The 12,827-nt window shown below is 48.7% G+C and overlaps 1 pseudogene; it reads right to left on the bottom strand.

Annotated features, from left to right (window-relative positions):
• Positions 1–1,949: 1,949 nt before the first annotated feature.
• On the bottom strand, positions 1,950–2,373 carry LOC110293602 (small ribosomal subunit protein eS17 pseudogene; annotated as a pseudogene).
• Positions 2,374–12,827: the final 10,454 nt, after the last annotated feature.

The raw sequence follows: 12,827 nt of genomic DNA on the forward strand, positions 1-12,827 counted from the left end.
AGATCAGACTGATCTCGAACTCAAAATAATCTACACCCAGGTAAACTTTTTCATTTTTACTGTGTGTGTGTGTGTTTGTGTGTGTGTGTGTGTGTGTGTGTGTGTGTGTGTGTGTGTGTGTGTGTAATGAGGACAACTTGCAAAGTCAGCTCTTCTTCCTCCACTGTATTAAAAGATTTTTGGTGAAGGATATAAAAGCTGAATGTTGGGGTCCTGGAGTCATCCCATAAACCACACAAATGCTGATCTCAGTTAAACAGGGATGGTTTATTGAACGCACACCCCAAGAATGATCCACCAGGGCAACAGCTCAAACTCAAGAGCTTAAAGTAGTATGCTGGACATTTCTCAGGGCCAGCTTATGAAGGCTAAGACTGCAAAAAGAACAATGAACTCATACGCAGGTGCTGGAAGGGCGGCCCAGTGGTCGGCCCTGACTCGAGCCATTTTAGACATAACAGTTCATATTGACCTTTAATTTTATGGGTCCTAAGTGAATTTCTTAAGCTTAACAAACCTCAGAACTCACAGAACACATCAGGGTATGTGGTCAACATGGTCCTGCTCTGAGTCGTTAGTTTTCCATGTCAGTGACTGGCAGCTATACTACAGCAGCAATATGAAATAGCTGGTGGGCATGGAACAAAATGGCTGCAGCTATGCTAGGGGGGCAGGGGAAGGCCTCAACGCTGGACACAGAGCAGATTACTAGAGCATGTTAGGAACACCAACTCCATGGACAGAGCAAGAGCGTGGTGGGGTTATGAGGAGAGATTGGGCCCCAGCACCAGAGACAGACAGCATGGCAGGGACTCTGAAGAGAGGAGTCAGAGTCCATGTGGCAAAGGCGGGGAGCCTTTCTGGGGATGCGGAAGGTTTCACAGTGAGAGCCTGCAGCCAGGCTCTCAGGCAAGGAAGCAGGGAATGGGGTGGGAGGCAGGATGTGTATGACCAGTGTTCCTTTTGATGTAAACTTGCTTCCCAGGTAAGAGATCCTGGCACCAAGAAGTCTGTTAGACTCACAGACAATGTCTCAGTAGGGTGCCAGTCAGTGTGTGTGAAAGGGGGAGAGACAGCTGCGAAGTGCTGAGGAAGACTGGCAGCTGACATTATGTCTACACCCGAGAGTCCTAAGGTGGCTACACCCAAGAGCCCTAAGGAGTCTACACCCAAGAGTCCTAAGGATAGAACCCCTGTGTCAAGCCCAGCTCGGGTATTCTTGCCTAATGACCATCGCACCAGCCCCCTCCCCATTTAACTTTTTTTTTTTTTAAGATTTTTATTTTTAACTGTGTGTATATGAGTGTGTGTGTGTGTGTGTGTGTGTGTGTGTGTGTTTCCTCGGGCCCATAGGTCCCAGAAGGTGCACTCTTAACCAACCACTGGGTTATCACTCTAAGCTTTTTTTTTTTTTTTTTTAGAAACCAGGACTCAGTTGCCCAAGTAGGCCTTGAACTCAAGGTCTGCCTGACTCAGCCTTCCTCACAAGGGGGTTACAGGCTCTTGCCAGTAGGTTCTTCCATTTGGTTTGTTTGTTGGTGGTGGTTGTGGTGGTTTTCTTCTTTCCTTTCTTTCTTTCTTTCATTCTTTTTTCTTTCTTTCTTTCTTTCTTTCTTTCTTTCTTTCTTTCTTTCTTTCTTTCTTCTTTCTTCTTTCTTTCCTTCTTTCTTTCTTTCTTCTTGTTGTTGTTTTAACCAGGGTCTCTTGTTGTCCAGAAACTCTGTGTAGCAGAATACCCTATCCTACCACCGCTTCCCAAATACTGGAATTACAGGCTTGTGCTGCCAAGACCAGATCATGATGTGGTATCTTAATAAAATGAAATCTGAGCCAGGCCCAGTGGTTCATACCTATAACCCCAGCATCTAGGAGACCTCAAACTAGGCTGCGTAGTCAGATCTTTTTTTTTTCTTTTGTTTTCAGGTTTATTGAAAATATGACATAACAGATTAAACAGCTCCACTTGGTGTTTTGAAATTCATGCCAACTGTAGGCTGAGTGACCTGAAGATTAGAGAGACTGCCCAAGCCCAGAAGCGTCAGCATCTCCTTGGTGTCGGGATCCACCTCAATGATCTCCTGATCTAGGGCTGAGACCTCAGGAACGTGGTTATCTCTCCTCTCTCTCTCTTCTTCCTGCAACTTGATAGAGATACCTCTCAGAGGACCTCTCTGAATCCGATCATCAGATGCGTGACGTAGCCGGCTATCTTGTTCCGAAGCTTCTTGCTGGGGATAATGGCGATCTCCTCGCACACGCGCTTGTTGGTGTGGAAGTCATTACCCAGGCGCATGTAGTACTTCTCGATGATGACCCGGGCCGCCTTCTTCACGGTCTTGGTGCGAACACGGCCCATGTTGGCGGGTCTCGGTAAAAGAGCCAGATCTTGACTCAAAAACAAAACAAAGGGCTGAAGAGATTGTTCCTTCCTTAAGAGTGCTTACTGCTCTTACAGGGGACGCAGGCTGAGTCCACAGCACCCACGTGGCAGTTCACAACAGCTCCAGAGAACCCGATACCCTCTCCCACATACTCCTTCACACACACTACACACAAACCATGCAGACTCATACACATACAGAGAGAGAGAGAGAGAGAGAGAGAGAGAGAGAGAGAGAGATTGAGAGAGAGAAGCTGTGGAGGGGGGCCAGAGCTGCCAGGCCCTTGATCTTGGACTCCCAGGCACCTAAACTGAGAAAACAACCTTTTGTTGTTTAAATCATTTGGTCAACGTTTACCTCTGAGAGCCCAGCAAGCTAGAAACTTCTCCTGGTTTGTCTGGGGACCAAAGAAAGAGAGATTGGAGCTTCCTCTGCATACACTCCCAGCTCACTGGCTGATACAAGCTACTCAGAGGCCCCTTCAGTTCATTCAACAGGCTTTAGGCTGAACATCAGAGTTCTTACCACTCCCCAGCCCCCTGCCACAGCCGTAGGCCCCTATTTCCGTCTATACTAGGCACCCCCTTTAGAACCCAGAGGCAGACTAGGGTCTTGAAGTATAGCTAAACGGGGCTAAATTCTGCTGATCGCATTAGCCCATTTATCATAACTGCATGCTTATAAGTATGTGATCCAAAGAAGGCCTTGGTGTGTATAGACCTCGAGTAAGGTCAGGTAGGTATTTGGCTCTTATTTAACACAAAGATTTAGATACTTAGAAGTTCCTGGCCAAAGTGCACACAGCTCTAAGCGGCAGCCTCAGACTTTGAGTGGAAGCCTTCTAACTCTAGAGCTGGTTTGTTGTTGCTTTTTTTTTTCCTGGAAAACTTAAGAGAAGTCTGGGATTTGAGCCCACCAAGGCCCCAGTGTATGTCACATGAGGTAAGAGTCAGCCAGGACAGGGCTTTAGGGACAAGAGCAAGCTGAACAGTTAGTCCCCTGTCATCTGACAAAATCATAAACATACAGGGTTCCCATCTGTGGGAGAGACCATGAACCTCCCTACCGCCGTGCGTGGGGAAACAGCTTGAAGAGCATCAAAGGGCCAGAGCCACCCCAAGAGTTGATCTTTTGTCTGCAGACTGGAAAACAAAAGTCAAACAGGCAGGAAGAGCAAGCTGCAGCCTAAAGCAGGGCAGAGAGAAGGGGATGCCAGCCCAGGGGCTGTGGCAGCACCTGATAGCCGGCAGGCGCCCAGGGTGTCCCTTTGTCACATCAGCTACTTTGCAGCCAGAGCTGACCTCGGCTGGTGTGATGACAAGAAACAAGCTGGGAAGAGGACGGGGTGAGGCTCAGGACAGGCTCTGCCAAGATTCCCACGTTATCTTGGGCGAGCCATTTCCTGTGCCGGCTTCTGTCCTCTGTTAGCTTGAGGAGAACCAGTCAGTGCCCGCTGTTGTCTTTTCTCTTTGAATTCCTCAGGACCAGGAGATGTGGAAAGAGAGTTCTGGAGAAGCATAAACATCGTGACACCAGCTCCGCTCGCTGGGTTGGGTTTTTGCTGTGGCTGCTGTTTGATTTCTTTTAGGTCTCATGGATCAAAACTGGGACTTCACGAGCATTGCCTGCTGACTCTACCACTGAGCCACTCGCCTGGTGAAAAAGAAAATTCCACAGCCTGGCCCCATATCTGCTGACTTGGAACCACTGAGGAAAGGAAAGAAATCTCTTTTATCCTCCTCGTATTAAATATCTAATCTGGGGCCTCACATGTCCCAGGCATGTGCTCTGCCCCTGTGCTACAACCCTGCTGGGTTGTATGTAAGGTCAGGTGTTGGTTTTGCTTGCTTGCTTGCCTTTTCTTTCTTGTTTCCTTTCTTGCTTGCTTTTCTTCTTTTTTCTTCCTTTCTTTTTCTCTTTCTCTCTCTCTGTCTCATTCTCTTTCTCTCTCTTTTCCTTTCTTTCTTTCTTTCTTTCTTTCTTCCTTTCTTTCTTTCTTCCTTCCTTCCTCTCTCTCCCTCTCTCTCTCCCTCTCTTCCTTCCTTCCTTTCTTTCTTCCTTCCTTTCTTCCTTCCTTCCTTTCTTCCTCTCTCTCTCTTTCTTCCTTTCTTTCTTCCTTCCTTCCTTCCTTCCTTCCTTTCTCTCTCTCTCTCTCTCTCTCTCTCTCTCTCTCTCTCTCTCTCTCTCTCTTTCTTTCTTTCTTTCTTGAGTCTCACTGGGCAGTGGTGGCACACATCTTTAAACCCAGCACACAGGAGGCAGAAGCAGAGACAGGCAGATCTCTCTTAGTTTAGGCCAGCCTGGTCTACAAAGTGAGTTTCAGTACAACCAGAGCTACACAGAGAAACCCTGTCTTGAAAAAAACAAAACAAAAACAAAAACAAAAACAAAAAAAAGGAGGGGGAGGAGGAGAAAGAGAAGGAGGAAAAAGGGAAAAAGGGAAGAAGGATGAGGAGGAGGGGGGAGGGGAAGGGGGGAGGAAGAGTCTCTTGCGACCAGGCTGGCTTTGACCTCCTGATCCCCCTGCCTCCACTTCCCATGTGCTAGAACTACAGGTGTGTACTGTCATGGCAGACTTACCCTCCGCTTCTCAGTGAGATGAGGAGCCCACAGTCTACCCTTGTTGCTGAGAGTCCTCCTGCCTTCCTAGCCTCACCTGCCAGCCTGCCCCACCTCTGGGGAGACTCAGCTAGAGGGAAGAAGGTGCTAAGGAGAGAATGAAAGAAAAATAGAGGCATTCCAGGCCAGCTCCTGTAAGCTCTTCTAGAGAACATCCCTCTGGGGAGGATTTCCTTAGCCCACAGGCTGCTGGGACCTGCTGAGTCTGTGAGCACCACCTGGCAAGTGCATTAAGTGGCTCCCTGGGCTGTAGCCCAGGTCCTTGCTGGGTTCCTTGGAGTTTCCCTGTCCACCCTGCTGAGCTGCTGCGGGGCTTTGATCACCACTACACGAAGGGTTTCCTGAATGCTTTCCTGAGGACATTGTTCCCCACTGCAGAGTCATCAGGGGTCAAATTCATCATCGGCTGGGCCGGGCTGGTCCAGGTCCTACCCGGTGGGGAAACCCTCTGCCCAAGCCCTGCTTCCCTTGGAAAATTAAGCCAGCAATTTTTGTGTTGGGGAAGATGAAGCTGCCGCAAGCAGGACACTGCTTTTCCTGCCCTGGTGCCACACCACTGGCCCCTGAACACACAAACCATTGGCCCTGCTCCCTAGCATTGCCTCTGCATTCAGGCCAATTCCTCTCCCTCCCAGAATCACTCACGGACCCCTATTTCAGCATTTATTGACAGTAACTATACATGAGCCATTCCTCCCAGGGCAATGGGAAGACTTGGTCTTCACGCTCAAGGACCTAAGGCAACATGGCAATCACAGTGCCTAGTAACAAACACTGCCCGAGAGTACTGACCACAGGGCCAGAGAGGGACTGGTAATCTCTATTTGAATAAGTGGGGTCTGGCTCCACATGCTAAATGATGTACAACTAGGAGTCCTTCAGGTAGGCAGGGAGGCACAAGCTAGGGAGGCTCGACTGCGAGAGCACACTGTATATAGAAGCTCAAGGTTCCAACCAGCAGAGCACATGCAGGAGATGCAAGAATCAGGTTCTGTGTCCCAGCTGATAAGCAACAAATCAAAGAAGGGCAGGGTGATGGCAGCGTATACCTTTAAACCCAGAACTTGGGAAGCAGAGGCAGGAGGATCTCTGTGAGTTTGAGGCCAGTCTCATCTAAACGGTGAATCCCAGGACAGCCAGGACTACACAGAGAAACCCTGTCTCAAACAACAACAACAACAACACGGAGTGCCACAGGGTCTGGGCAGGCAGACCATGCTTGAGATGTCCCCTGCCTGGTTCCACATGGCACAGGTGGAACATAGCACGCCTGAGATGACTCCTGAAACCCTGGGTGCTACTAAGATGAGCAAGTAAATTGTGGAGAGACAGAAGAGAAAGAGAAGCAGGATGTGGGCACAATGAAGAGAGGCAGAACTGGAGACTTGAGAGTAGTGAGGAATGGCCTGATGTGAGGAGCCCAAGCTGAGGTGAGGTCCTGGTCCTTGCTGCCATGGAGGGCCATGTCTGGGTCCATGGCCCTGCAACAGAGGGGGTCTGTTATCACCAAAGGCTAGACAGACATCCTGGTCTAAGCAGCTGCCTAGGGCCATGCTGATGTCTGAGGGCTGTACAGAGCTGGTCTCACCCCTTGTCTGGGCATCAAGGGAGAGCTAGCTCCAAAGGCATGAAAGAAGGGGACCTGGCCCCACCTCTCACCAGTGGCAGCACTTGGGAGAAGGGAGCACACCTCTCCCGGGAACACAGGAGAGCTGGTCCTGGTTACAAGGGCATCATCACAGGGGAGCTGGCTCTGCCACTTGTCTGCTATGTGGTAATGAGGCAAGGGGGAGATGCTCCTACCTCTTGTGGCAGACGGAAGAGCTGGCCCTGCCCCTTGCCAGCTGCAGCATTGGGTGAGCTAGCCGAGGCAGTGCTGGGGAGCTCACCCTGGTGGTGTGGGTGCAGGAGAGCTGGTGGGCTGATGAGCTACCACCCAGGCCCAGACCCAGGGCTTTGAGTTGGCCCACCCCAATATCTACCCCATTATGAACTGCTAGAGTACATGATAGCAGGCCCAACCTACAGATCCAAAGCTGCAGTATCTCCATGACACAGGGCAATGACAGAATATCTGAGAGGAGTCCAGGTGAGGACTCAGTATCAATAATGTAACAGAAGCCAGAGGCCTTCAAACAGAAGCCATTGGCCTCAGACCAATGACTCATTGCAATATCTGCTGGTAAAGAAGTGTGGACAAAGGTTATACTGTGGGACACACCATGACAACTTCCACATCGAGATTTTTTTCTCTGTCTCTGTCTCTCTCTCTCTCTTTTCTCTTTTTTCTTTTGGGGTGGTATAGTAAAATTTTTGTTTAAAAAAAACCCACAGAAATACTTAAGAATGTGTTTTGTTTTAATCCCAGGTGTGGGATATGAGGCTGCTTCATATCAGGTGACTATGATTTGCCTCATGCTCTAGCAGGGGTGTGGTTTTGCGAGCTTCAGATGGTTTCTACGAGTGTGTGACATTTGGAATCCTGGGCACTCTTCAGAGGATATTTAAATGGTAGAGCCCTGTAGTGTGGGGCTGGTTGACTGGCTGGTGTTTGGATGCAGTTTGTTACAGCTTGTTGTGGTTTGTCAAGTAGTCGTGGGCAAAGAGATGAGAAGAAATTAGATATCCTGATGTTGAAGATCAAACTTGCCCCAAAGAACTCAATGTCCCTAATCAGTAGGAAGCAATCTAATGCTAAATCTAAGGATATCGTTGCCCCCTTTCCCCTCTATCCTAGTGTTAGGGGGTTAAAGGGAAGAAGGGGGTGGAGAAAGGTGGAAGAGAAAGGAACCCACAAATTAATAAAAGTCTGACTACAGGGGCGGGAGACAAGGGAGGAGGGCAGGTACGAAGTGACATTTTAGAAGGACAGAGGGCTCCGTGGCAGGGGAGAGCTACACTGGGACACAGAAGTGCTGTCAGTGTCAACGACACAAAGACACCACCAACCACTAAAAAGAAAGAGATTGTGACGGGCTAAATGGAGGACACCGGATATGTCATCCCAAAAGCTTTTAGCCCAAATGCCTTCAGCCCTGAAGTGGCTGAACAGACAGCAAGCAAGAAGCAAAGGCCTGAGTGCAGAAACAGTGCCAGGGGCTTGAAGGGCTTAGAGAGGCCTCGCTGCACATCTTACAGAGGATGTCACATCCCAAAGTCACAAATGGGACAGTGCTAGGCAGCCTGGTAATACTAACTGTTCCAGCTGCACCCAGCAGCTCAGGCTGAGTGGCAAATAGGATGATGGAGGTCGGTGGTGGGTGGGGTGGGGACGGAGTTGGGTGTGAGGCACAGGGGTAGTGAAAGGGGCACAAACCATACCTTTGGGCTTTTCCCAACAACAACAAAGCCACCCTTGCAGGGAAGCTATCGGTGTGCGTAAACCTTAGTGATTTCGAGGGCTCGTTTGATGTGTTTTGAAAGCCATGGTTTGCCTCTGTATTGTGTAAAACAGGATTTCAAAAGCAGATAAATAATGTTAGCAAATGCGATTCATAATGAATAAACTGTTTCTAAGAGGACACGAGCCACCGCTGGCGCAGGATGAATACTCATCTCCCAATCGCTGATTACTCTTGACATTGTAGCTGACCCCCTCCAGAGACGTCTATTTAACAAACACTTTTAAAAGAGGCTGTGTACAGTGTCAGAATCAAAGACCACTTGCTTATGTTTCACTGCTCAGACTGGCTGCCATCCCACTCCAACAGAAGGGAGGCTTCCCTGGGTCATTACCAGCAGGGATCGAGTAATGGCATCTCTGTTGTGCATCAGGGAACCAGGAGCCAGGAAGGCGAAACCTGCGCCACCTGGTTCTCTTGTCTTCAAGTGCAAGGCTCTATCTCCTCCACCCATTCTCCAGATCCGTGAACTCTTGCTGGCTTCTTCTTATTCCAGCTCGGACTTTGTATGCTAGAGATCTGTAACCTCAGCTCCCTGACCCCTCTGGTCAAGTTGGAGCCTATAAAGAAGTAAGATGTCTTTAACCAGGGGCCTGTGAGGGACCCCTGTCACCACCACTCAGCAAAAGCTGCTCTGTCCTCTTCCCAACTCACCAGATCACATACAGCTATTAGAGAAGAGGTTCTCAACCTGTGGGTCACAACCCCCTTTGGGAGTTAAAAAACCCTTTCACAGGGGTCGCATATCAGATATCCTGCATGTCAGATAGTTACACTATGATTTATAACCGTAGCAAAATTACAGCTATGAAGTAGCAATCAAATAATTTTATGGTTGGGGGTCACCACAACATGAGGGACTGGATTAAAGGGTGGAAGCACTAGGAAGGTTGAGAACCACCGCTGAGGTTTTCCTGCCATCTCTCAAACTCTCTTACCCCTTTTATAGGCAAAGACACCAAGGTCCAGAAAGCCTCAGAGACTCAGATAAAGATGACTGAGGTAGCCGCTCAGGCAGAAGACAAAACTCAAGTCTGCACGTGGCTCGATGCTCCTTCTGCTCCACTTCCTAAATTCAGCTCAGAGAGCACAAGGAACCACCCAGAGCGAGAGAACATATCAATCAAGACAGCCACTTGGGTTCAGGAGATAGGGCAGTCAAAGTGATCCCTGGGGCTTGCTGTCCGGCCAGTCTAGCTCAATTGTCCAGCTCTACGTTCCTCGTGAACCCTCATCTCAAAAAAATAAGATGAAGAGTGAATGAGGATAATACCCAGTCTGACCCCCACACACGGGCAAGCAGGTGCGCATGCACCCATCCACACGTGTGTGTGTGTGTGTGTGTGTGTGTGTGTGTGTGTGTGTGTGTGTGTGCGCGCATGTGCACAGGGAGCCTCTTCCCTCTGACAGTCTGGTTCCCAAACCAGACTTCTGTGAAGGTAATTCCTCACTATCTCCGAAGTCAGCTCCCTGACAGGCTCAGCAACCCAGGGCCCCGACAGGCTGACAAAAGTCAACGTGTTCCCTGGCAGGCTTGTCCTGGCAGCTGCCCAGCCGCCTTGCGCTAACGCCGCCAACAGACACAGGAAAGAGCCTAGAAAGTGGAAAAGCACCAGTGAGCCGCGGAGGGGGCAGAAGCAAGTCCTGCTGGGCTCAGACAGGATAAGCCTGCCGCAAAGGCACTTCATCATAGGGCAGGAGGGGGGAAAGACCCAAGGAGGGCTGGAGTACGCACAAAAAGTTCCAAGCACGTCCATTCAGCAACGTATTCCAGTGAACCCTGACTGTTGGCCCAGTCAAAAGATGGCCACATGTCTCCAAGGTGAATCAGCATGATTCACCAAGAGAACCATGCTTCGCTCATCGCATCATGTGCTCCCTAAGCCCTGCTACTCAAAACAAAAACAAACAAACAAACAAACAAACAAACAAACAAAAGCATCACCTGCACAGGGGCAGAAAGAGCGGCAGCTTCTTATCGCTGCTACAGTAGCCACAGACCTCGACCAGCCCGTGGGAAAGAAAGGTCTGGCTGAGAATATTAATAGACTCACTGGAGGCAGAAATTCAACAAGGACATGCCCCAAGAAATAAAATTATTTAAAAGGAGGCACAATCAAAGTGAGACTGGAAGAGAGGATCTCTTGGATTTCCAAAGATGGCAGGCGAGGCGTGGGTAGGAGGGGCACCCGTGGGGACAGGGTTATTCTAAAATATCTGAAAAATCTAAAAACGTCTATGGGAAAACCTTCTAGTTGTTTCTGCGTTTTTCTTTCCATCCTTCAATGTTTTTCCAGGCTGAGTGAAGCTGCACACACTCAGGCACTCGGGATACTAAAAAATGGTTTGGTTTTTTTGTTTTTTTCCTTTGGGGCTGTTTTGCTTTGTTATTTTTTTGACACAGTCTCACTATGGATTTAGGCTAGACTTAAACTAGTTATATGGCCAAGGCTTCCCATCCTCCTGCCTCAGCTTCCTAAGTGCTGTGACTATAGGCAATCCCTGCCACACCTGGCTCCAAAATGTTTCCATGGAAATCCAACTCTGGGGTATAGTCAAAGGGTATCCCCCTTCTATCGAATCAGGGAGGGAACTTTTTCCTTTGTGGTGATGACTGGAACATTTTGGAACACGTGCTCCCTAAAGGGGCATTTTGAGAGGTTGAAAATTGGCAAGGTTGATTTTATATTTTAATTACATTCTTATTTCTTGCATGTGTATATACACACACTTGCTACATCCTACGTGTGCAAATCGGAGGACAACTTGTGCAAGCTGGTTCCCACCCTCTATCATGTGGGATTCAAGGATCAAGGGCAGGTTATCAGGCTTGGTGGCAAGTGTCTTTCCCCACTGAACCATCTTGCTGGCCCTTACGTTTAATTCTTGGTTGTTTTTGTTGTTCTGAAACAGCATTTCTTATATCCCAGGCCTTGAACTTGCTGTGCCAACAGTGGCCATGAACTGTTTAATATATGTTACTATTTGCATATATATTTGTGTATGTGGTGTGAACTGTGTAATGTATGTGTTACTGTTTGTATGTGGTGTGCATGCCGCATGTACCTGCCACAGAGCAACCCAGATGATGGCTAGAGGACATCTTGGTGGAGTTTGTTCTCTCCATCAACCTTTTTGGGTATTCCTGGAATTGACTTCAGGCCACCAATTGTACAAGCCACCAAGTCACCCACTGAGCAATCTCACTAGCCTGACCCTGAAATTCTGATCTGCCTCTACCTCCCAAGCGCTTAGGTCACAAGCAAGCCCACAGCACAAACACCTGGCTTATATGGTGCTGAAGACAGAACCCAGAGCTTCATGCATGGGTAGTTAACTCTACCTACTGAACTAAATGTCTAGCCTTAGCTTTTCTTTAATGAGTTATCAATATTTAGAAAACAGATTCTATAGACAGAAATAATAAGAAAAACTTCATTCTGTTACTAGCATCTCTAAGGGAGAAGATATAGAAAACCTGGTACCCCTGAGTGAGCTAAACAAATGGGAAAGTGAGTCTTTACCGGCCCCTTTTGCCAGGTCTGTAGTTTCTACTTTCCAGCCTGGCTAGGCCACTCGCTCACTTGGCACCTGACTGCCCCCTGCAGGCATCAACGTTGACTCAAGTTTAGTCCAGTGGAGCCGTCACAGGCCTGGTAGTACTTAGAATGGCCACAGAGTGGCAGCACCGGGCTATTAATGAAGCACATCACTAGCCTAGCTGAGGCTTGCCAAAGCTCAGCTTAGATGATGCTTTCAGAATCAGCAATCTTTTCATCTTTACTTAGGTGGCACAAAGTTGCTCCTACCACTCCCCCCCACCCCCCAAGATCTGTTAAGGGAACGATGACTCAGCTCAGCAACTCCCTTAGGCACAGAGAGGATGCTACTGACTGGATTTCCTCTCTCAGGTCACCACCTGCCCCTCTTCCCAGGACACCCACGCCATTGCTGGCTTCTCCACCTGAAGTCATCCATCAGACCTCTGGGGAGGCAGCTCCTGAGATAAGCAGGAGAGGAACCTTCCTCATTGAGAGCAGATTCATGCTCTCTCCTCACTGGGTCAGCCACCTGCTTCTTCTTGCCTTCTGCTGTCACTCCCCATATAACCTCCCCAACAATAGGCCGAGCTAGGCTAACACACGATAGTCCTTTTGGAAAGATTTGGTATTATTCATGGAGACATACTTCATCTAAGGTAATTTGCTGTTCTTCCCACTGACTCTGAAATGCAGAGGAAACCACACATAAGACAGTCACTGCAGTATTTAAACTCATGAACAAGCAAAACGATACAGACATGTAACAACAGGGACACTTGAGAATCAGCCTTTGCTAGAGCTTCACTTGATGGGCAGGTACCTAATTGTGCAGCTATTAAAGAAAGCGATGAAAGGGGCTGGAGAGATGGCTCAGCGGTTAAGAC

The sequence above is a fragment of the Mus caroli genome, unplaced genomic scaffold (assembly GCF_978045245.1).
Source record: "Mus caroli unplaced genomic scaffold, Mus_caroli_1 scaffold_6, whole genome shotgun sequence".
Classification (NCBI taxonomy): Eukaryota; Metazoa; Chordata; class Mammalia; order Rodentia; family Muridae; genus Mus; species Mus caroli.